This window comes from Phascolarctos cinereus, unplaced genomic scaffold (assembly GCF_003287225.1).
Source record: "Phascolarctos cinereus isolate Bilbo 61053 unplaced genomic scaffold, phaCin_HiC Scaffold_4;HRSCAF=312, whole genome shotgun sequence".
In the NCBI taxonomy this organism is placed as follows: domain Eukaryota; kingdom Metazoa; phylum Chordata; class Mammalia; order Diprotodontia; family Phascolarctidae; genus Phascolarctos; species Phascolarctos cinereus.
The window spans coordinates 254,891,162-254,913,271 of record NW_027555847.1 but is presented as its reverse complement, the minus strand read 5'-3'; the positions used below and the strand labels follow the sequence as shown (position 1 = coordinate 254,913,271).

The window sequence follows — 22,110 nt, the reverse complement described above, 5'->3', positions numbered from 1 at the left end:
GACCTGAGTTCAAATCTGGCCTCAAACACTTGACACTTAACTAGCTGTGTGACCCTGGGCAAGTCACTTAACCCCGATTGCCTCACCAAAAAAAGCAAAAAAAAACAGAATATATAAAAGCCTTTTCCCTGAAAACAAGGTTGACTAGGTAGAGAAAGAGAAAATAGTATTCTATTTGTTTCAACTTTGAGTGTAAAGGTTGGTAGACATGAGAAACTCAAAACAAATTCTAGAAAGAACTGAAATGAATTTCCAGGAGGTGATCCAATTAAGATATGACTCCTAGCCACAAAAAAAGCTTTGATATTGCCAAACCACAGAGAAATTTTAGATGTAGAAACATAAGAAACATCTTACTGGATAACCAAATATTTTTTTAAGTACATCTAGAATAGACTTAAATTTCCAACAGGACATTGTTGAGTTATTATTTTTGCCCTGCATCCAAAGAAAACCTAAGACTGGGAAATAATGGAGATCCCAAAAAAGCCAGATACGCAAACATAAATTTGCAATGAATCTTTCTTAGCTTCAGCAAAGCCATATTTAGGAAGTGTTGACCCAATTCTCAGCACATTAGAATAGAATATATTGGATCAGCTCAATTAACAATTCCTTCTGTAACTCTTCTTTGGTTTTGTATCCCTTTGCTTCCTACATATTTATATCTGCCTATATAGGTTCCCTTGTGAAGTGGACTCTAGAATTTCCAATTGGTCTTAGAGAGCTACACATTGAAATTTTTTCCATTCTTTATAACAAACAAGCAGAAGGACTCCCAAAGAATAGTGGGCCCTCCAAAGAATTGGAAATTGAGGGAATGTCCATTAATTGGGGTATAAATGAACAAGTTGTAGTATATGAATATGAGGGAATACTATTGTGCTATAAAAAATGATGAGCAGGCAGATTTCAGAAAAACCTAGAAAGACTTACATGAACTGATGCTGAGTGAAGTGAGCAGAATCAGGAAAAACATTGTACACGGTAACAGCAATGTTGTGGAATGAGAAACTAAGATAGGCTCTTTTCAGCAATACAATGATCCAAGACAATTCCAAAAGACTCTTGATGGAAAACGCCATCCACATCCAGAGAAAGACCTGATGGAGTCTGAATGCAGATCAAAACATACTATTTTTCCCTTTGACCCAGCAATAGTACTACTAGGGCTGTATACCAAAGAGATCATATAAATAGGAAAAGGACCCACATGCACAAAAATATTTATAGTAGCTCTTTTTGTGGTGGTAAAGAATTGGAAATTGAGAGGATGCCCATCAATTGGGGAATGGCTGAACAAGTTGTGATATACGAATATAATGGAATACTATTGTGCTATAAGAAATGATGAGCAAGCAGACTTCAGAAAAGCCTGGAAAGATTTGTATGTTCTGATGCTGAGTGACATGAGCAGAACCAGGAGAACATTGCACACAGTAACAGCCACATTGTGCGATGACTATTATTGATAGACTTAACCTTTCTCAGCGATACAAGGATCTAAGACATCTCCAAAGACCTCATGATGGAAAATGCTATCCACATCCAAAGAAAGAATTATGGAGTTTGAATGCAGATCGAAGCATACTATTTGCTATTTTTTATCTTCTGTTGTGTTTTATTTCCTCTTTCTGGTGGTTCCTCCTATTAGTTCTAATTCTTACTCATAACATCACTATTGTGAATATATGTTTAATAGGAATGTATATGTATAGCCTATATCAGATTGCACACCATCTTGGGGGAGGGGCAGGGGGGAAGGGAGGAGGAGAAAAATTTAAAACTCAAAAGCTTATGGAAGTGATTGGTGATAAATCAAAATAAATTAATAAAATAACATACTATTTTCACTTTGGTTTTTTTCATAGTTTTTTCCCCCCTAATGTTCTCTTTCTTCTTTCACAACATGACTAATATGGAAATATATTTAACATGGCTGCACATGCATAACCTATATCATATTGCTTGCCATCTTGGGGAGGGGGGAGGGTAGAAAGGGAAGAAGAAAAATTTGGAACTGAAAATCTTATAAAAAATTAAAACTGTCTTTACCTGTGATTGGAAAAAATAAAATACTATTTGCATTTTTTAAAAAATAGTGGTCCCTCATCTCTTATCTACTGCTAAAAAAATTATTGAGGTGCCTTCAAGTCAGTACTATTCTAGATTACAGTCAACTCCCAATTGGCTATACTTGCTAAGGCCAGGAGAGTCAGGCAATAGATCCACAAATAAAGCAATCTTAAGGCAAAAACTGTCTCAGCATAAAGACTATTCAAAACCACCAAAGCTAAAGGGAGGTTGTATAAAATAGTTTTACCCTTCTTCTCATTCAAATAAATTATCAAAGATGATATATACCTTTGAAAGAATAAGTCTATTGACAAATAATCAGATTATAACCTTGTTGTTCAGTGGTTCAGTAGTATACCACTCTCCCTGTGACCCCATTTGGGGTTTTCTTGGCAGAGATACTGGAGTAGTTTGCCATTTCCTTCTCCAGCTCATTTTACAGATGTATAAATTAAAGCAAATAGGGTTAAGTACCTTGACCAGTGTGACACAGCTATTAAGTGTCTGAGGGCAGATTTGAACTCAGGAAGATGAGTCTTCTTGACTCCAGACCTGGTGTTCTATCCATTGAACCACCTAGTTGCCACCTAGGATCACATTAACTTTTTTTTTAATGACCCTATGCCATGGTTAGCTTATCTTTTAGAAATACACTTTGATATGTATAATGTGTATGTGTATATGACATGTATATCTATATATCCACACTATAGAGAGAGAGAATGCGTGTATATGTGCCGGGAGCGCCTGCGTCCCCGGCTGTGGTCTGATGCCGGCAGAGTGTGAAGAAAGAAAGAATCATGGGCCAGGTGAGAGCAGTGAAGAACAAACTCTGTTTATTGATCTGAGGGCTCAGGCTTATATAGTACTGGATCAAGCAATAGTAACATTATTATTCACGAAAAGTACAAATCTAATTAAGTGATTTCCTTACTTCCTTGTACCTTGTCTGTTACATTCTTTCCTGTGTCCTGTCCTGTACCCCATCCATTTCCTCTCTTCCTGTATCCTGTTCTCAAGAGACAGAACAGGGGGGTGGTGAGCTGACATCCTGAGTTTCACAGCTGTTGGGCTTAGTACAAACTACAGGTAAGACCCGGGCTGGCCTAAGCCCTCCAACTCCCCAAAGCCGGCCCTCTACATATATGTGTGTATTTTCTCTTTTTATCACAATTACTTCCAATACTTCTCCAAACCGAATCCTTGCTTATGACAAAGAAATTCAGCAAAAAACATACAACTCATTATGTCTAACAATATACACAAAACCAATGCATTCAACAGTCTATGTCTCTGCCATTCCAGGAAGAATTTTTCTTTATTTCTTCTTTGAGATCTTCATTGTTCTTTCATTTACTAACATTTCTTTCTAATGATCTTTTCACTTACATTTTGTAGTCACTGTGTATATTGTTCTCATAAATCTGCTTATTTTGTTTGTATCAGTTCATATAAATCTTCCATATTTCTATGAATTCCTCTTATTTGTCCTTTCTTACTGTACAACTCTATTCCATTACATTCATATAACAGAGTTTATCTGCCATCTCCCTTCTTAACTCATCTTGAGCTTGTAGTATCCTAAAACCTGTACATCTCTTTCATACAAATTGTCTTGCAGCAATACCTCTTTGTTGTCTAATCCATCCTGAATTCCTACAGTTCATTTTAAAAATCTTTTCTTGTCTGTGACAACCACCTACAGTAATACAACTAATTCAGGCAAGATCTGTGGTTCCTTTGCATTGTCCACCAACAATGTAACTGTTCCTGGCCAGGGTTCTTATTCCCCCAAAAAAAACATGACTCCCTGGACCTAGACTCAAAGAGGCAAACTCTAAGAGATACACCATCTGAAATAACTCTAAAGTATGAGAGAGACCACTAAAAGATTTCTGGTTCATATGGCCATGGAAGCATCTTAATAGTGTTTCATTCAATAATAATCTCTCTCACCAAAGCTTATGCCACCAGAGTCATATATCACATGTAGTCCAGGTATCCCAACTGATGTCTGTTACTGGCTCACTACCTTTACAACTAAGAAGTAAAAAAAAGAACAAAAAACAAAAAAAAAAACTTATCACCCAAAAAACATATCCCTCTGCTGGTCACCTATCACTTATACATACCTATATAGGAGAGTATGTTCTGAGGGAAAGGAAATTTGACTATAATACAGAATATGAGCCAGTATGAGAACAGTCAAGTATTCAAACATTTGCAAAAGGCTATAAAGCTGATAATTTGATTGAAGAGGTAATTAGAAGGTGGAGTTTGCTTTTGAAGAGGGTACAGACATGAAAATAGTGTTTAAGGAATATGATTCTTGGTGCCAGAGACCTACGAAATATTAGTTGCTCCTGGAGAAAAAAAAACTAAGCAGGACTATAAAAGTAATAATATAACCACAAGTCTTTATTCTTGTCCATTGTCCATTTCTAACATTAAACATACTAAAGAGATAACTTCTGTGTTCTAATAGTGAAAAAAAAAAGCTCATTTGGGTTCCCAGATATTGTCTTAATTCAGACCTTGTAGTCTGGACATTTTGTTGGCACTTATGATTCCTGCGTCCTGTGAAAAATAATTTAAAATTTCAGCAAAAAGAGGGGTAGAGAAACTCAAGAACAAACTCAATTCAAAAACATTTCCAAAGTGCCTGCCATGTACAGGATAAGTTATGACATTATCTTCTGATTGGGAAAATAATATATAATTTACAAAATGCTTTCATATATATTATCTCGTTTGATCACCATGGGATTCATTGTCATAACCCAAAAGAAGCCAGGACTCTAGCACACTGGGCAGATACCCTGTTGTTATAAGTTGGGCATGATTCAGGCTATCTGAGTATTTCAGAATGAGACAAAAATGGGAAAAAAAACCACTCAAACAATCTAATAGTTAACAAAAGTTTTAATAACCATAGCATGGAAAGGATACTCAGCAAGGATACAGTACTGACTCTTTTAAATGCAGTTTTTCCTCCTCTGTATTGGCAATACTGACATGTTGGTCAAGGTTGAGGGATAATTCTTCTTGCCTCCTTGTCAGATGGCCTTTATACTTAGGCCACCAAGAAGCTACATCAACAGCCTAAGTCTTAGACTCTTGAGCCATTTATTTCTCTAAGATGGCTTCAAGAACTATTAAGGAAAACCTAGCCTAGAATGTATGGCAGATAATACTTCTATCTCAGCACCACACCCCTTAGTCCTCAAACTAAAGGTCAGTGAGCTTGACTTCAATTCCTGCGAAAATTCTGAATGGATCATTACAGGGATGACTGGTAAATATCTACAAACAAATGGGTGATTATAATGAGCAGGATGACTTCATCAAAAATAGATCATAACAGACTAACTTCATTTTCTTTTTGACAGGATTACTGAGCTAACAAATGAAGAGAAGGTTCTGAATATGGTTTACCTAGGTTTTAGCAAAGGCTTTGATAAAGCATCTTATATTATTCTTATGAAGATCTAGAGATGATTTAGATGAAATTATAGTCTGATGAATTCAAAACTTTTTGGATAGTTGGATTCAAAGAGTAGTTGTCAATGACTCATTGTCAACATTGTAGAAGGTCTCCAGTGTAGTACTCTAGGGATCTATGCTTGGTCCTCTTCATTAACTATTTTTATCAGTGACTTAGATAAAAGTGTAGTTGTTATGCTCATCAAATCTGCAAAGAACACAAAGGTGGGTAAGATAGCTAACACTATGAATGACAGAGAAGGGTCAAAAAAAGTTCTTAACAGTCTAAAGCATTAGGCTAGATCTAGCAAGATGAAATTTAATAGGGATAAATGTGAAGTCTTATACCTGGATACTAAAATATCACCTTCACAAGCATATAACACTAGAGAGTTTTAGTTAAGCACATTTGTTCTGGCAAAAAAGATCAAGGGGTTTTAATGTAGAGTAAGCTCAAAAATGAGTCGACAATGTGATGTGAAATACAAAAAAGCAAATTCATTCTTGGGCTGTATAAAGAGAATCATATTCTAGGAATTGAGGGTGATTGTTCCACTGTACTTGGCCTTTGTCAGACCTCATCTAGGATATTGTGCTCAATTCAAAGCACTATAATTTAAGAAAGACATGTCAGAGACAAGGACAAATAGAACAGCCATCTGAGGATTAGTTGAAGGAACCAGGAATGTTTAGCCTAGAGAAGAAAAGACTTGTGGTTGACTCATGACAGTTGTCTTCAAGTATCTGAAAGACCGCCATGTTGAAGTGTGATAGGTCTTATTCTGTTTGGGCCCAGAGGTATAACCATGAACAATGGGGTAGAAGTCACAAAAATTAAAATTAAGGCTTGATGTCAGGAAAAATTTCCTAACAATTCAAGTTGTCCAAAAGTAGAATGAGCTGCCTCAAGAGTTTTCAGGTTCTTATTTCTTGGAGGTCTTCAAGCAGAGACTGGGTATGTTATAATGGCATTCCTTTTGTGTAAGCATTAGACCAGAAGGCTGCTTAAGTTCCTTCCATATCTCAAATTTGGTGATTCCAGAGGATCTTCTACCATTTAAATGGCTTTAGAATTATTACTAGACAACTCTAATCTCAGGGACACAAGAAGCCAGACACAGGCAGTACCGGTTGAAGAAAAAGAAAAAACAAACTAAAAACAAACAACCCAAGCAGCTCAATTATCCCCTGAGGGGAGTGATAGAATTTGGAGAACAAAGACTAGAAATCCAAGGCTTCACCTCCTCCCATCACTTAGGAAGTGAATGATTAGCACCAAGAACACCATTGGCTCTACAGTCTATTATTGGACCCTGATCCCCCACCCTTCACTCTTTCATGGCCAACTTCTGACCACCACTCCTTTCCACCCTCCCAATTCCCACACCTCCATCCCCCAAATTGTCTAATAATTCCACCTTGTGCAAGGGCCAAAAACTGCCCCACCCCTGTGTCAGAACCCGGGCAATCTCCCACCATTCTCTTTTACCTATTAAGGTAAAAGAAGTCAATATGGTGTAGTGAGAAAAGCAATGAACTTTGTAATTAAAATCTCAATTTCTTCCCTCAGGAGCTTTATCTGTCCCTTAATCTCTCTAAGTCTAAGGAGCTGTGAGAATCAAATTAGAAAAGGCATGTAAAGTACTTTGAAAACTGTGCAGCATTCTAGCAGAAGTTCACTTAGACACAGTGCCTTGCCCATAGGAGGTATTTAACAAGTGCTTGTTGAATTAGTTTTAAAAAATCTCATCTTTTTGTAAAATATATTATTACTTTAGAGAAGTTATTTTGACTGTTCCATCAATTAGTTCATTCACTCATTTTATTCATTGATTCAAACATTTATTAAGTATCTATTATGGGCAAGGCACTATACTAGGCTCTGAGAAATAAAGAAAAATTACTAAGAAACTAAATCTCTGCCGTCAAGGACTTTATCATCTGTCGGTCAAAGGGAATGCTGGTACTAAGATATGCATACAAATGTTCATAACAAAAAATACAATATAATTGCAGTAAAGGAATATAAATAACAAGTCATACAGAGCTTTACATAGCAATCCTGTATTATTTTCCTCATATTACAGATGAGGAAAATGAAGATCAGAGAGATTAAGTGACTTGTCTAGGGGAGGATGCTATGAAATTTCAAATTTCATACGAATAATTCATAGGAGTTGCTCAAAGACCTACCTGTCTTGTTACTTGATATATGTTGAAATGAGACCCTTTGAGCCTTTGAGGCTCCATTGAGCACTGTGCTTGCAATGAAAGAGTGGAAGGTTTAATAAGAGATACGAAAGTAGGTCATAGAAATCATTTCCCAAGAGTTGCATGTTAGCCTCTCAAATATTCAGATGGATCTATGATCTTATCAATGTTTATATTCCCCCCCCCCGAAATGTAGATCAGAACCCATCCATATCTACCTATCCTGGGTGATTCTTTTCCATTTTCTCCTTCCTTCCCTAGATATCACATCTTCATACCACACCTTCTTTGATACCACAACAATACCACACATGCTTTACGTTGGTTATCCTTCATTCTCCTTATGGAATCAACCTGTTTGTTTTTCACGCATGCATTTTTATGGCATTGTTTGCACTGTTAAAAAAATTCTTCATTTGTATTGTGTTATAGCCTACCCTGACCTCACTACACCCCTCTGAGTGATTCTCAATTGTAATTCTTCAGCATAACATTCTGTTACTTGCAGCCATATAACAACATAAAAATACCAGAAGAATATTGGTATGCAACTTTGTTTTAAGGAGAAACTTAGAATAAAAAACTCCATAATTTCTCAAAATCAATTCAACCTGTTTTCCTCCTCCTGTTCTATTTTGGACCCAATTCATTGTCCATTGACAGTGTCTGTCCAACTTGTTAAGCAAATTCTTTGGGTTGTCCATTCAAATGTTCAATAATCATTCTTCCATGTAGTGTTTCCTGTGACTAGCTAGGCCAAATTCTTCAGAGTGATTATGGATCATACTTACTAGGCTGAGAAAAGGGCATGATGCAGTCATCATAGTGTCATTTGCAAACAGGAATATTTGCATAATCTCAAATTCTTAAAGGAATCCCTGCTCCACTTGGACTATGCACTGGATCTTCTCCATGACAATGGCAAATATTGTTGGTGAGCATCTCTATTTTTTGACTTTGCTTTATATTACTTATCAGGGTCCTCAAGGAATGAAGAAAACAAGCATTTATTAAGAGATTACTGAGTGACAGGCACTGTGCTAAGCCCTAGGACTATAGATACAAGCAAAAGAAAAAAGATGCCTCTGCCCTCAAAGAGCTTACATGTTAAAGAGGAAAGAAAACACACAAAACAAAGCTGTAAGGGGGAATGGGGCATGGGGAGGATGAGAAGGAGCCTGAGCCTCTCCACAAAATGGAGTCTCCAGGAAGAATTAATTAATGGAAGGAGAACAAGCCTCACAGAAATAGAGTCTATGGTGAACAGACCACATGGATGGTAGGCTGTTCCAGGGTGAGGAGTCTGTTCCAGGGCAAAGAGGAATCAGATCCTGAGAGAAGTTCTAGAATGAGCCAATAGTAGATGGGGCATTATTTTGAAATCCAGAAAATAAGAAACAGGGCAAGGAAGAGAATAGATCTTCAAACAAGGTCATTTCTATTTTTGTGTTTTTCAAGAAATCTTGTAAAAAAAATTGACATATGCATAGGAGATACCTTGTTGACAAAAATTCTTTAAGGAGAAATCTTGCTGTACTGAATCAAGAGCTTCTTATCGTCAGTAAACAACATGCTCAGTGCAATCATGTATTCTTTGAATGTCAGTCAATTGTATAATAGCAAAGCTGTGATCGAGTGTGAAATGTCTTTTATGAAAGTTTGTCTGCTCACTTCTAATGCTTTTAGCAAGGATGTCCTGAGCTTATTATCATAAAAATTTTATAAATGAGAAAGCAGGAATAAGAATTCTTAGTTATTGCTATATTCATTTTTTAAAATAATAAGATCTGAAATGTTTTCCCATGTTTTTGCTATTTTCTCTTTCAAATGCCTTGAAAATCAATCCTTCAATGCCCTCAAAACTATGAAACCCCCTGTACAGGCCTCTTCTGTATACACTTAGTCTAGTCTAGCTGGATTTTTTCTTCTCCATCTTTGTTTTCTTTGGTGCCATTTCCACTTTCTCTATAAGTACATCTGGGATTGTAATGTTATAATCTAAATAGGGTGGTTCCATTGCCCTTTATGGTGAAAAGAGCTTATTATGAATCTTTAGCCTCATCAGTAATTCATGGCAAGCCACAAAACTCCTGTGTCCCTGATATATCCTAAACCAACAAGAATGGAAATCCCAACTTTTATATTGCCCCTAAATAGATTACCAGTACACACAGTGAGATGAAAGCTTCATATAGCAGCCTGGTCCCAGTGACCAGATCAGTTAGTGAAATGGACTTCACAAAACTGCATTCACACATATTTACCAGTTAGTAAGTACCAAATTGTCAGGAGAAAAGCTATTCCTAGGTTTGTGCTTTTCCTATCTCTGAACTTGCTGGGTGACCTTGAGCAAGTATTGCCAGGAGAGGAAGTATTTATTTAAGCCATTTATTTAAACCAGTCCTGTTGAAAAATAGACTCATCACATAAATATACAGACCCTTTAAACTAGCGGGGTGGTTAGTGTGGTGTTTGCTTATGTATATGTGTATGCTGTGCACATGAATTCCACATACAGCATTCCTAAACAGTGGATATACAGTGGATATATATTACTGAGACATTTGATTAAGATTAAGCCTACCACACTCATTTGAAGTGTATGTTAACAAAGCTGCAAAGAAAATTCGGCTGAGTGTCAGTGAACAGATAAAACCTGTGCTCACAACCCACATGGGTGGGCAGCCCCAGAACTGTTTATGTGTGCTGGCCAGGAGACAAACAACACTTGGAATTCCAACTGCTGGGAACCAGATGAGAAGGTAGTACAAGCTACAACCATTGCAGTAGACTAAGGAATGGGCCCCTTCACGAAAACATTTCAGATAAGATCTACAGGGCAAAGAGACACAAAAAGAAGGTTCAAAGGCTTACAGTACTGAGCCCTTCACTCTGGATGTATTGAGTCCTTGCCTCTCTGGAAGCTCACTCTTTCTATTTGCTACACATTCACAAGGAGATGCAGGTCAGGCAGGAATAATAAAAATTACTAGAATGAGGTTAAAGAAGGTACTTTAAAAACAAAATAGGATCTCTTCTCCCTAGGATCTCCATATATAGTCTCTCTTAAGGTAGGAAAATGGAGGAAATCTTCTTTCAAGAACCCATTAAAGTTCCCAAGTCTAAGATTCTATTCTTATATCCAACTGACAAAGGATAAAAGAAGAAATATACAAATCTCACTTATATACAGATATACACACATATGTATGTTTATATAAATATATGTATACAAACTTGTGCATATGTATGCATGTATATGTACATGTGTGTATATGTAAATATCATGACCATGTGGCCCTATAGGTCCTCAAAAGTGGCCCTTTGACTGAATCCAAACTTCAGAGAACAAATTCCTTAATAAAAGGGTTTGATACTGGGCAATTCATTTAACTGCACTGGATCTCAGTTTTCTTGGCTATAAAATGAGGAGCATGAATTAGGTGACCTCTAAGTCCCCTTCCAGTTCTAAATATATTATCTTGGATCCTATGATCACAAGCTAGCAAGAGAGCATCTCACTGCATTAGATGAGTTCAAATCATCAAGCTTAGATGAACTGCATCCCAATATTCTGAAAAAACAGACAGTTGTGATTGCTGGCTCACTATCCTTTAAAAGGCAAGTGTTGACCCAATCTTAAACAATTCAAAGAGTTTACTCAAGATTTGGTTACCAAATATATGAAAAAGGAAGTAATGATCACAAAGAACCAGCAGGGCTTTTTCAAGAACAGGTCACCTAGAAGATAATGGAGTAGTTGTTTTCATCAAAACTCTCCAGCCCAAAAGCCTCAAAATTTTTTTTTGTTCTGTATATATAGGGTAACCAAAGCTGAACCCACAAGGTAAAAAAGAAAAAAAAAAGCAGAAAAAGCACACATGGTTAAAAAAGTAACTATGAAATATTATTGGAGAACTTAGGCACTCAGAGGTTCCATTCAATGTCCCCTAACTCACCCGTCAAGCCCATTCCATGTAGCTGCCAAACATACAACCTCACAAGTTTTAACTGCAGGTCAAAGCTACGGACATCCTTGTCCAGTCAACTAATAGCAACTATTTCAGCTTGAATCCCTACACACACATACACCCACACACTCACTCCACAAAATCACACCACAAGATGAGATAAAAACAGATTCTACCCAGCCAAATGAAGGAAAAGGTCAGAAACCAGAGGAGGGCAAAGACAGAAGATATGGAAATGTTAGATTAGGGCCATCCCCTTCCTTCTAACCTTACACTGGGAGGGGATCCAGGTCTAGCTTCAATCCTACTCCCCCAAACATGAGGAGGCCAAGAATATCCAGCCTCTGGAGTCTATGTAGTACCAGAAGAGGGAAGAACCAAAAAGTAATGGAAAACAAACAAACAGAGACAAGTGATTGGGAATACAAAAAAAAAAAAACACTGAAAAACCAAAAGGCCTATGGAGAAATTGAGTAAAAATCTAACTCACAGATAAATCAACAGAGAAGGTCATAAGGAAAGAAAGTAAAAATTTAAAGATATCAGAAAACTATAAACTATCATTCTTTGAAGGAAAATGAAACAAAACTCCCTTTTCAAAAACAAATTAGATGTATTCTGCATGGGACAACTACAACAATTTCACAAGTCCATAACTCCTACTCCATACACAACTCCATGAGGTAAAAGGAAATATACCAAAGTCAAAAGACTAAAACAATAGGGAAAAGGTATAAAGAATGTACTACAAAGACAACTGACCCAGAAAACAGGTCAGGAAGAGATAATTTAAGAATTGTTGGACTCCTTAAAAATCACGACCAAACAAAAAACCTAGATGACATAAGAAATCAAATCAAGAAATCATAAAGGAAAACTTCCAGGAACTATTCAACCCAGAGGGGAAAGTAAAAATGGAAAGAATCCAATAATCACCTCCTAAAAGATAACCCAAATTGAAAACCCCCAGGAATCCAGAGCCAAAAATCAAGGGCCTCTAGGTCAAAGGAAAGATACTGCAAATAGCCATAAAGAAAGAATTCAAGTACCATGTATCCCCAGTCAGGATAACATAAAATTTGGTAGCTACAACCATACAGAGAAGGAGATCTTGGAATAATATTCCAAAAGGAAAAAAGAAAAAAGATTACAACCAAAAATAATTTACCTGGAAAAACTAAGTATTAGCCTACCAGATTTAAAAATGGATCATTAACAGAATAGAGAGCTTTGAAAATTTCCTTATGAAGAGACTATTAGAATCTTTGAAATGCAAACAAAAGAAATAAGAGGTGCCTAGAAAGTAAAATTAATTCAAGCAATTAGAAGAGGCTAAAGGAAAATGAATTTCTTATATTCTGAGAGGGGAAGAAGAGACAGGTGTTCCTTCAAATTCGCATTGTCTTCTAGAGTCAAAAAAGAGGAAAGTGAGACAAATTCAAGGCTGAGGATTTGTTCTGTTGTATATTATGGCTTTTAAGAGAGGAAAAAAAGAAAAGGAAAATTAATACACTAACAATAAGTGAAGAAGCAAGAAAAACTTACTATTTTTTGGATAATTGGGGTATGCAAGAAGAATAAATACGTGGAGAAGTAGGTCAGGGAGGGAACATCTCATGAACCTCATCATTATCTGAACTTGGGAAAGGAGATTTGAACACATAAACACAAAGGGTTCACAAAAATGCATCAAAACCTGATCAACACAAAGATCGACCAAGATTCCAGAGGACCAATGACAAACATTGCTACCTACCTCTTACCAGACAGGGAATATACTAATACAAAGAATGAAAAATAGATTTTTGGACATGATCAAAATGGGAATTTGAGTTACTTAACTATGCATGTTTTAATAAAGATTTCACTTTTCTTTTTTCCAGTGGAAGGGAGGAAAAAATGCTTGATAATTTTTTAAAGGAAGGAATCACTTACAAGAAGAAAAAATACATTAAATTCAACAGGGGAACAGGCAGAGACAGAGAATAGAAAGAGGAGTCTTTACAGGAAAGGTGGAGTTGGGGGAAGTAAATTCATAAGCAAAAAACAAAACACCTTTAAATTCAGAGGGTAGATCATAAAATGTAAAAGTAAAATAAGAGAAAGAAAATATAAAAATTAGTGATCAGGATGTGGAATAAATGAATAGAAGAGAGGTCATGAGTTGTATGAGACTACTTCAACTATAGGTTTCTAGTATTAATCATCCTTTTCTTTTACCATCTTCTTTTATATTAAGGAGAGCAGCAAGAATGCACTGTGATAGAGGGAAATATAAAATTCACAATCATAACAATGAACATGAATAGGAACAACTCACCCATATAACAAAAGAAGGTAGCAAAATACATGGGATAGCATAGCCCAACAATTTTTTTTTGCAAAAAATAAAATACATTTGTAAGATAAAGAATAACACATAATTAAAATAAAGGGCAGGAGCAGAATTTATTATGCCTCAGATGAATTAAAAAAGTAAGTATAACATTTATGATCATGCAAAAGCAAAAACAGATATATTTAAAAGCAGTTAGTAAAAAAATGCTATGTTGTGTTTAAAGGCACCATACGAGATAAAGTAATATAAAAATTTAACATAGCATAACATCTAAAAACTTAAAGTAGAAGTTGATAAAATTACATTGAGGAACAGAATATCTGAAATAGTTGGGAACTTTATTGTACCCATTTGAGAACAAGATACACCTAACAAAACATAAATAAGACATAAATTAATGGCCTGAATAGAATTTTAGAAAATTTATACGTGATTGATATTTGGTGATTATTGAATGGGAACAGACAGGGATATCCACAGCTATATATTGTACCTTTACAAAAATTAAGCAGGTTCTGGTGCTTAAAACCTCATTAAATGCAGAATAACAGAAATATTAAACTTATCATTTACTAACCATAAAATAATAAAATTATAATCAATAAAGAACCTTTGAAGAAAGCAATAAAACTTAAATGGAGATTAATCCTAAAGAGTCATTGAATCAAAACTAACTCATAGGAACAGTGTATCATTTCAGAAGAAAAAAATGACAATGATGAGACAACATACCAAAATTTTTGAGACACAACAGAAGTGGCAAAGAGTGAATTTTATCATAAACCCAGAGGCATTAAGGAACATATATTGCAGTACTAATGGGCAGGTAGGTGCCATAGTACATAGAGCATTGGTCTAGAATCAGGAAGAACTGAGTTCAAATGTGGCCTCAGACACCACCTATATGACCATAGGCAAGTCACTTAACCCTGCTTGCCTCAGTTTCCTCATCTGTAAAATGAGCTGGAGAAAGAAATGTCAAATCACTCCAATACCTTTACCAAGAAAATCCCAAATGGGGTCACAAGAGTGGAACATGACTGAAAAATGACTAAAGAGCAGAATGATAAATATCTGCAAAGAAACCGCTATGAAAATAATTGCCTCTTATGCATTGAGATTAGTTGATGAAGATAAATTAGTAGAGAAATACTATGACAAATCTGATTAATCCTTCAAAGTCAAATCAGCACTTGGTGATTTAAAAGTGGGAAAAAGCGAGGCTGGGGAAAAGATATGGTTCAGGAAAAAGGAATGAGAGAAACCAAAGCCTTGTATATGACACAGAAGTTTTCTATGTTTGTATCATAAATACTTTCTTTCCAAAAAGAAGCAGTAGGCACTGGACATATCAAGTACCAAATAATACCATGAGTAAAAATTATATTATATTTCAAAAAACTGGAAAAGAATCATTCTTCATGTGCTGGTTATCTCTGAGCCACCTGTCATCTTGTCAGAGCTAAGATCAGAATTAAAATTTGTGTTCCCTCCACACCTCCCCAAAAAAGAAATAAAAATAATGAAAGTTTTGATACACAATTAAAATGATTTAGCCCTGAATTATTTAAATAAGTAATTGAAAGTGAAAAATGGAAATAGATAACAGAAATGATATCAACACCAACTATAATTATTTCAGAAGTTTAGCCAATGAAATTAATTTCTGTAACAAAGGGTCCAAAAGAGACTGGAAAGTGCCTTAGTCAGCAAACTGAATTACTTGCCAAATGACAAGAGATGGCTGCCAAAAGTAATGCTGAGCCAAAACATAAACTTGTTTGTAAAAATTAAAATAGTAATTATAAACTCTCAGGTGCTTATCCCACTTACACTGTTAAGCACCCTAGAGGGCTTACTAGCTATACCTCTCCTTCAGGGTTCCATGCCTGGGACTGAGTTTTCAACCTTTCTTTGCATCCCTAGCATTTAGCACGGTGTCTAGCATTTAGTAAATATCTAATAAATGCTTTTCGACTTACTGAGTGCCTAGATTTAGAAAAATATGGAAATGCGTATAAACTGATGTACAGTGAAATAAGGAAAACCATGAAGTTTTAAAGATAACTCTCAGGGCTTCCAGGGTAACCCTGAGAGATTATAGAATTTTCTTGAATGTTCTTGGCTCAAGTCCCCATTCTAGGGGTGTTCTTCACAACCTCATTAGTTGGTTTTCTCTTCAATATCATCTCCAGGGGTGGGGAACCTGTGGCCTCGAGGCTACATGTGGCCCTGTAGGTCCTCAAGTGCCGCCCTTTGACCAAACCCAGATACAGTCAAATGGCTGCACTGCCTCGAGGCTACAAGTTCCCCACCCCTGAATTCTAACCGGTGTCAGTTGATACCTTCTCAATATCTTCATTACTCTTGATTTGTGCCCCAATATCATTTAACCAATTGACCTCAATAAACTTTGCAGAAGGGATATTTACAGAAAAGGTATAGCAAGAAGTACCAAGCAAGGGCACACTCTCCCCTCATTTTTTAGGGTACTAGACTCAAACTTAAAGTGACTGCTCCAAAACATTCCCCACACAAAGTTCATATCCAAATGCTGCATATTAGATAGATCAAGTGTCTCACAGTCAATACCCTTCAGGGATGTCAAGCTAGTCACTCCTCAGGACCTCGCTGGTGCTTTACTTGGCCTGATTGCTGACAGACTTTGGCATGGATGCCGGGTCCTGTATTCCCAATGGCTCTCCTGACCTTTCAAAGTCAACAAGTTTGTTATCTATTCTACTCCATCCCCAGTACTCCCTCACCTAAATGCAGAAAAGAATAAATACAACAAAGCAAGGAAACATGACAACACAGGAAAAGAGATTGGCAGCAGTGAGCAGGAATCAGAACCTTTCTCTTAGAGGCTTACAATAGTCATAGCCTCACTCACCACCTGGAAAGTGAGAAGTTGGAGTTCTTTGTCTGCATTAGAAGAGGCCCTTTCTTTACCATTTGGCAAGTGGAACAAACAGCCAAAGAATATCCCAGCATGTTCTGAAGTCCAGGTGGGGGGTTACTTCAGGCCAAGCATACTGAGCATGATCGTAGGGGCTGGGATCCCATTGTAGAGGTCCCTGTTCCACTTAGAAAGAAGTGTACTGATACATGATTGTGAGTAGAACTGTCTCATAAAACAGAAACTTCAGAGGAAGGGGAAAAACCAATTTAAAGAAAGTATGGAGAGTGGAGAAGTAGGAAGGAGAGAAAATAAATGCTTGCTAATTGAAAAAAAATGTATCCAACTAAGCAAAATTATCTCAGGCTATTCAAGGATATTGAAGGACCTCTTGAAGTACCTCCTTCCTCACTACAGTATAATGTGCAAAAGAAGATATCAAAGGAATGGGGAAAAAAAACTTAGACCTCATTGATTCTGAAAAAGATGAGGGAGAGAATATCAATAACTATTTATGTATGTGACTACCTTCCTAACTACACAAAGTCTTTATGAAAGTCATCTATAGCTGAATCAAGGACACCTTCAATGAAGGCATTAGTAAGGAATAAGCAGGCTTCTGAAAGCAATACTCAACAATGTGCTACATTTTTGTCCTTACATAATTGATTGAAAAATGTAGAGAAAATAAGTTCCCATATTACTTATTGTTAGTTAATTACACACACACACAAAAAGGAATTTAATTTGGTAGAACAGAATTCTATTTTGAATATTCTTGGAAAACATGTCATCCTATATACATTCACCAAGATCATTCAAGATTCCTTGGAAAATGAAGCCACAGAAATAATCTTGTCCGATAACCCTCTGATAATGAACACCAGGGAAAGCATAAACAGGGAGATGTGAGCTTATCAACATATTTGCCAGTGTGATAGAGAAGATCCAGCAGAGTTCCAGTAGAAGAGAGATTCCCTGAGGATGTAAAGTCCTCCAGACTCTCCTGTTTATGAATGACATTGTGTGTATTACATTAAGCCCAGAAACAGTACAGAAATTTCTGGCAAAGAACTATAAATCCTTAAAAGAAGTTCGGTATATCAATCCACATAAGAAAGAATGTGAAGAATGTCTCTTGTCCAGATATTATCATGCATTTGGAAACTGAAAACCATCACTATAATGATCAATTGGGCTTAAACAAGCATTGAGAAAATATATCTCCCTCTTCAGTTGTCTACAAGGTGCTTGGCTCTTCTTCAGAAGCTAAGGCCGCATTGGGGTGACTCCTCACTTCATCAGGCGACTAGCACCACTACAAACAAGTCTCTCCTCACCCTTCTGCTGAAATGGCCATCTCCGAGCTCGCTTGCATCTACTCTGCCCTCATCCTTCACGATGATGTTGCAGTCACAGAGGATAAAATCAACGCCCTCATGAAAGCAGCAGGTGTAAATGTTGAACCATGCTGGCCGGTATTATTTGCAAAGGCCCTGTCCGATGTCAACATTGCAAGTCTCATCTGCAATGTAGAAGTTGGTGGACCTGCCCCGGCAGCTGGTGGTGCTGCCTCTGCTGGAGGGGCAGCTCCTGCTAGCACAGCTGCCCCAGCTGAGGAGAAGAAGAAAGAGGAAACAAAAAAAGAAGAATCCGAGGAGTCTGATGATGACATGGGCTTTGGTCTGTTTGACTGAATGTTTTTTGTATCATTAAATAAAAAGCTTAACTCAGCTAAATAAATAAATAAATATATATATATATATATATATATATATATATATATATATATATATATATATATATATATATATATATATATATATATATATATATATATATATCTCCTTCCTTTCATTGAAGAAAGGGAAATGTATGGGTATAGAATATTGCATATATTCTAGGTGGATATGTTGGTTGGTTTTGTTGAATTGCTTTCCCCACACCCCCACACCCCTTTCCCTAGATTAATTCAAAAGATTTGCACCCCATCCCTTGTTCTGCCAGCCCTGATAGGAGAGCTTTTGCCTGATCTCTCCAAGACCTCACCACTTCTCCTACCATCCCCTTCCAGCTCTTTCCAGCATCCCTCAGTGTGTTGGCTTCCCCTGCTAAAACAGAAGCTCCTTGAGAGCACAGGATATCTTGCTTTGCTTGTATTTATCTCCCTCCAGTTTAGCATAGTATCTGATGTATAATAAATGCTTTATCTATTAGTCAATTAGCAATTATTAAGTGCCTTTTATGCACTTACCACCTATCTTCTTTGTAGCTTAATTTTTGTTAAAAAAGGATAGCTCTCTGGATAGAGAAGGAAGAAAAGATATATTAAGAAATGAATGTAATATAATGATAAAAGATATCAACTTTTTTAAAAAACAGGTCACATTAGACAAACCTTTTTTCAATACTTTAAATCTGAGCCTAAGCTTTCCTCTATTTAACTCATCCTGCTACTGTCCAATCATCAGTTATAAGACATTAGTTCTTATATCTCATGTAAGGCTCTTTCTTCCTAGAGTCATGATCTATTGACTTTCTATACTGCGCAGTGCATTTCTAACTAGCAAGTGTTATGTTTCAGGAAGCAAAGATCGTGGTTCCCCAGAATAATAAGGGAATATTTCATGAAGAAAGTGAGACATGGGGGCAGCAAGGTGGCGCAGTGGATAGAGCTCTGGCCTTGGAGTCAAGAGGACCTGAGTTCAAATCCAGCCTCAGACACAACACTTATTAGCTGTGTGACCCCAGGCAAAGTCATTTAACCCTGATTGCCTCACCAAAAAGCCAAAAGAAAAAAGAAAGCAAGTGAGATATGAGGTAGGCCCTTGAGGAATTGTTAAGACTTGGATAACAATCAATCTTAAAAAAAAATTTCATAATTGTTTTGGAATTTTTTAGACAATAATGATACCATAAAGTGTAACAAGGCAGAAATTTGCTAAATTATGCTTTTTTGCAATTTTGATTACATAAAAATTGAAATATTTTTGCACAAATAAAATCAATGAAGTTAAAATTAGAAGAGAAACAACTGAGGAAAAGTAATTGTAGCATATTTCTGATAAAAGTATGATTCTGTAGCTATAGAAGGAATTGATACAAATATTAAAGGTTTTTAGCCAATATATAAATGGTCAAATATTATGACAAGATCATTTTCAAAAGGTGAAGTAGAAGGTAGCAAAAACACATAAAATGATGCAAATTATTAATAATAATATATAAATAATATAATTATACATTGATATATAATTAATAAAAATAAATAATATAAAAAATAATAATCTATTAATAAAAATAGGGAAAGTAAAGCAATTCTGAAGTGCTTTGTCATATCCATCAATTTGACAAAAGATGACAAAAATGGAAAACAGCAGTTGTTGGAAAGGCTATAGGACAAGAAGCACACTAATAGTGATAGAGATGTCAATTGGGCCAACCATTCTGGAAAGCAATTTAGAACTATAATAATCAAAAAGACACTAAATCGTGCATACTTTTTGAACTAGTGATATCATAAGTATGTATTAGGAAGAGGTCAAAAGCAAAGGAAAAGGTCCCATATATACAAAAATGTACAGCACTTTTTGTTACAGCAAAGATTTGAGAACAAAGTGAATATCCATTATTTGGGAAATTACCATCTCTATGCTGATTATTCTTAAATCTACTGATCCCACCCCAATCTTTCTGCTGACCTCCGATCTCCCATCTCCAACTGCCTTTCAGACATCCCTCACTAGATGTCCAATAGACATCTTAAATCCAATATTTCCAAAATGAAGCTCATTATCTTTTCCCCTAAACCCTCACTCTTCCTACCTCCCTTATTACTAAAGAGGGCAACACCATCCTCCCCAGTCCCTCAGGAACACTATCCTCCCAGTCACAAGCTAGGAGTCATCCTGGATTCTCAACTCTTGCTCAACCCCCTATATCCAAGTGCTTGCTAGGACCTGTCAATTTCACCTTTGCACTATCTCTTGAATATGCCCTATTCTTTACTCTGACATTGCCATCTCTCTAGTGCAGGCCCTCATCGCTTCATATGTGGGTTACTGCAATAGCCAATTGGTGGGTCTGCCTGCCTCCAGTTTGTCCCCACTCCAATCCAGCCTCCATTTAACCACTACAGTAGTTTTCCTAAAGCACAGGTCTGATCATGTTACCTCTCTGTTCCTCCTCCCCCAATTAATAAACTTTAGTGGCTTTCTATTGCCTCCAGGATCAAATACAAAAGCATCTAACCTTCAAAGCACTTCAAAACCTAGTCCCCTCATACCTTTCCAATCATTTTACATCTTAGTTCACCATATGTACTCTTTGATCCAGTAACACTGGACTCCTGGCTGTTTCACAAACAAAACACTCCAACTTTGTGCTCTGAGCATTTTCTCTGGCCGTCCCTCAAGCCTAGAATACTATTCCATTTTTGCTCTGGCTACTGACCTTCCTGACTTCTTTTAAGTCCCAATTAAAATTTCACCTTCTATAGGAAGCCTTCCCCAACTCCTTTTATTTCTAGTGCCTTCTCTTTCTTAATTATTTTCTATTTATCTTATATATAATTTGCTTTGTATATATTTGTTTGCATATCATCTCTCTTTAGGTTGCAAGCTGCTTGAGGGAAAGGAACATCTTTTGCTTCTTTTTCTATCCACAGAACTTAGTGCAGTTCTTGGTACATAGTAGGTACTTAATAAATATTGCTTGACTGGTTGCAATAGCTAAACAAATATGTGAATATAATGGAATATTATTGAACCCCAAAAGATTAAAAAAGGGATTTGGATCAGAGCCACATGGGAAGACATGTAGGAATTGATTCAAAATGAAGTGAATAAAACCAGGTGAACAATCTATATGATAACTATGGTAATGTAAAAGCAAATAGCTTTGAATGATAACTCTTATCAATGTAATGACTAGTCACAATTGCAGACTAATGATGAAGCATGCTTTCCTGATAGCAGAGAAATGATGGACTAAAGATGCAGAATGAGACTACATTTTTAAACATTGACAATGTATGTATTTATTTTACTTGCTTACATTATTTGTTGTAAGGGAAGGCATCAATTTATTCTTGGATTGGGGGAATTGTGGTGACAGAGAATGGTAAGGTATTA

At 36.4% G+C, this 22,110-nt stretch overlaps 1 pseudogene; it reads left to right on the top strand.

Annotated features, from left to right (window-relative positions):
* The first annotated feature begins 18,259 nt into the window (after positions 1–18,259).
* Positions 18,260–18,711, top strand: LOC110197653 (large ribosomal subunit protein P1 pseudogene; annotated as a pseudogene).
* Positions 18,712–22,110: the final 3,399 nt, after the last annotated feature.